The sequence below is a fragment of the Gossypium hirsutum genome, chromosome A02 (genome assembly GCF_007990345.1).
Source record: "Gossypium hirsutum isolate 1008001.06 chromosome A02, Gossypium_hirsutum_v2.1, whole genome shotgun sequence".
Classification (NCBI taxonomy): domain Eukaryota; kingdom Viridiplantae; phylum Streptophyta; class Magnoliopsida; order Malvales; family Malvaceae; genus Gossypium; species Gossypium hirsutum.
In genome coordinates this window covers 53,773,166-53,776,992 of record NC_053425.1, presented here as the reverse complement: position 1 = coordinate 53,776,992, position 3,827 = coordinate 53,773,166, and the positions used below count along the sequence as shown (strand labels likewise).

Genomic DNA, 3,827 nt, shown 5'->3' with positions numbered 1-3,827 from the left:
CCCCTTAGGTATCTAAGGGTTTTAGTTCATAACTAAATAAAAAAACATCTCAGAATAATAAAGAATACAAACATAAAGAAAACCCAAAACTCCTGAAGGGGAAATCGAGGAGAGATCTTCAGTCTTGATGGTGAATCCGGCTTCTGATAAACCGTAAATTATACACATTTTTACTCTATGTTTAATGCATTTTATAGATGATTTCTCATTAGTATCGGTGAATTTGATGCTTCTAATGCTTTAATTTCATGTTTTATACGTAGGAGAGCATAGAAGAGCGAAAGGAATGAGAAATGGGACAAAAATGGAGAAAATGGACCAAAGTACAAAATCAACATAGCCTTGACCTCCTCACACGGGCAGACCACACTGTCGTGTCAAACGGGCAGAATTGGAGCACGACTCACACAGGTGTGTCCCTGCCGAGCCCATGGTAAGTCCAATTCTAAAAAGGCTATTTTTTTAAGGGCTTCTAGGCATTCTAAAGCATATAAATACACCCTAGAAGAGGAGAAAAAGGGGACGGAGAATAGGGGGTAAGGAATTACCCCAAGGAAGCCGATTGATCCATCTCAGAAGCCGGATTCATTATCAAGACTGAAGATCTCTCCTCAATTTCCCTTCAGGAGTTTTGGGTTTTCTTTATGTTTTGTACTCTTTATTCTTCTGAGATGTTTTCTTATTTAGTTATGAACTAAATCCCCTAAATACCTAAGGGGAATGAAACCTAAGACGAATCTTGTTATTATTTTCTGAATCGTATGATAATTATTTAACTTGTTCTTAATTATGTGTTCTTAATTCTTGTTTTAATATCCCAGGATACTGATTCAAGACATGCTCTTATTCAGAGGAGGAATAGACCCTGTCTAAGAGTACTTTTGTCATAATTAAGCGGAGTTGATTGTGCGCCTAGAAATAGGGTGACAAGATTTTGCCGGATTAGGGTGAAACCTAATAGGGGGATCCGTAGATCGAGTTAATGCAACCCTAGAGTGTTAATTAGAGAAAAGTCTCAGTTATTCAATCTAGGGATTAGACGTTATTAGTCTTGAATAGGGATAATGACATAACTTAAGGATCTATACGGAATAATTTGAATGAATAAATCGTCCGATTCAGAGCCAGAATAACAAGTAAAGTCTAGGTGAATTTTTCGTTAGGTATTGTGTTAAGTTAATCGATTTTCCCAAAGAAATTCCCCAATTCTTTTCTCTGTGCGTTCTTAGTTTAGATAATTAGTTAATTAAAACAAAACCCCATTATTCTTAGGCTAGATAATAAAAGACAGTCATTACTAGTACTTCTGGTTCCCTTGGGTACGACATCTTGGTCATGCCATTACTATACTATTGTTTGATTGGTGCGCTTGCCTTTTCGTCGTGATAATAGTTAGTCTAGATTTGATCTTCATTATAAATATTTATTACTTGTTACGAATCACGCGATCAAATTTTTGGCGCCGTTGACGGGGAACTAAAATATTAGGAACGCTAAATTTTTATTACTTTAGCCATTTATTTTCCCTACAATTTAATTTTAATTAATTTTATTATTATTATTTATTAATTTACTTTTTCTTTCTCTTGGAAGGTTTTAATAGTTTATGACTAGAAGAAACCTGTCGAGACCATTACTTTTTGACGAAAAAATAGATCGTATAGTTCGTAGAAATCAAAGAGAAATAGGGCGCAGCTTACGATTGATAAACCATAAATTATATATATTTTTACCCCATGTTTAATGCATTTTATAGATGATTTCTCATTAGAATTGGTGAATTCAATGCTCCTAATGCTTTAATTTCATGTTTTGTACTTAGGAGAGCACCTAGAGTAAAAAGGAGGCAAAAAGGGACAAAACGGACCAAATCGAGAAGATGACACAGCTTAAGCCTTGCCACATGGGTAGCTCACATGCCCGTGTCTTTCGAGGGTGTCGACCAAGGCTTTCACGATTCACACGGCCTGGCCATTGACCCACACAGCCGTGTGCAATTTAACAGATCAAACACGGCCTGACAATCACATCACACTGCCGTGTGACGACGGGCGTGTTCCTGCTAAGCCCAAGTTAAGCTCAATGTGAAAAAGGCCACTTTGGAGGGTTTCTAGGCATTCCAAAGCCTATAAATATGCACTAGAGGAGGAGAAAAGGGGAGACGAAGAAGGAGGGTAAGGAATTACCCTAAGGAAGCCGATTGATCCATCATAGAAGCCAGATTCATCATCAAGACTTAAGATCTCTTCTCAATTTCCCTTCAGGAGTTTTGGGTTTTCTTTATGTTTTGTATTATTTTTTCTTCTAAGATGTTTTCCTATTTAGTTATGAACTAAACCCCTAAATACGTAAGGGAAATGAAACCTAAGACAAATATTGTTATTATTTTCTGAATTGTCTGATTCAAGACATGCTCTTAATCAGAGGAGGAATAGACCCTGTCCAAGAGTATATTTTTCATAATTAAGTGGAGTTGGTTGCGAGCCTAGAAATAGGGTGACAAGATTTTCCCGGATTAGGGTGAAACCTAATAGGGGGATCCATAGATCGAGTTAATGCAACCTTAGAGTGTTAATTAGAGAAAAGTCTCGGTTATTCAATCTAGGGATTAGACGTTATTAGTCTTCAATAGGGATAATAACATAACTTAGGGATCTCTACAGAACAAGTTAAATGAATAAATCATACGGTTCAGAGCCAGAATAACAAGTATAGTCTAGGTGGATTTTTCCTTAGGTATTGTCTCAAGTCAATCGATTTTCCCAAAAGCAATTCCCCAATTCTTTTCTCTGTGCATTCTTAGTTTAGATAATTAGTTAATTAAAACAAACCCTTTTATTCTCAGGCTAGATAATAAAGAGATAGTTATTAGTAGTACTTTTGGTTCCCTTGTTTACGATATCCCGATCTTGCCATTACTATACTATTGTTCGATAGGTGCGCTTGCCTTTTCGTCTTGATAATAGTTAGTATAGGTTTGATCTTTAATATAAATATTTATTACTTGTTACAAATCACGCGATCAACAGTACACTGAGAATGAGGAAGAAGACGATACTTAACCCCCAACCAAAGTGATGGCTGAAAACCAAGGCAATCAGCTACCTCCTACAATTCTGGTTAATCAAAATCCTGCTCCATGCACTATGTATGATTATGCTAAACCTTTTTTAACAGGAAATGAATCGAGTATAGTTAGACCTACGATAGCTGCAAATACTTTTGAATTAAAACCTAACACTATTCAGATGATACAACAATTTGTTGAGTTTTATGGTTTGCAGGATAAAGATCCCAACGCTCACTTAGCAAATTTCCTGGAATTTTGCGATACATTCAAAATTAATGGCATTTCTAATAACGCCATTCGTCTTCAGTTATTTCCTTTTTCTTTGAGGAACAAACCCAAACAGTGCTTGAACTCGTTACCACGAGGGTCAATTACTACTTGGGAGAAAATGACCGAAAATTTTTTACTAAAATACTTTCCGCCAGCTAAAACGACTAAATTACGTAATGATATCTCTTCTTTTGTGCAGATGGATTTAGAAACACTTTACGATGCATGGGACAGATACAAGGACTTATTGAGAAGGTGCCCTCACCATGGGTTACCGCTTTGAATGCAAGTACAAACATTTCACAATGGTCTGAATCCCTCGACTCGGCAAATGGTTGACGCGGCTACTGGCGGAACCATCAATAATAAAACACTGGAAGATGCCTATGAGTTTATAGAGGAGATGTCACTGAATAACTATCAGTGGCAAGCTATAAGGACAAAGCCAACAAAAACAGCCGGCGTTTATAATGTCGACTCAGTTACT

General features: G+C 36.7%; 1 non-coding gene across 1 annotated transcript; it reads right to left on the bottom strand.

Annotated features, from left to right (window-relative positions):
- Positions 1–3,506: 3,506 nt before the first annotated feature.
- LOC121217380 (small nucleolar RNA R71) lies at positions 3,507–3,613 on the bottom strand. Its single transcript, XR_005913484.1, has one exon. It is a non-coding gene; the product is annotated as a small nucleolar RNA R71 (small nucleolar RNA).
- Positions 3,614–3,827: the final 214 nt, after the last annotated feature.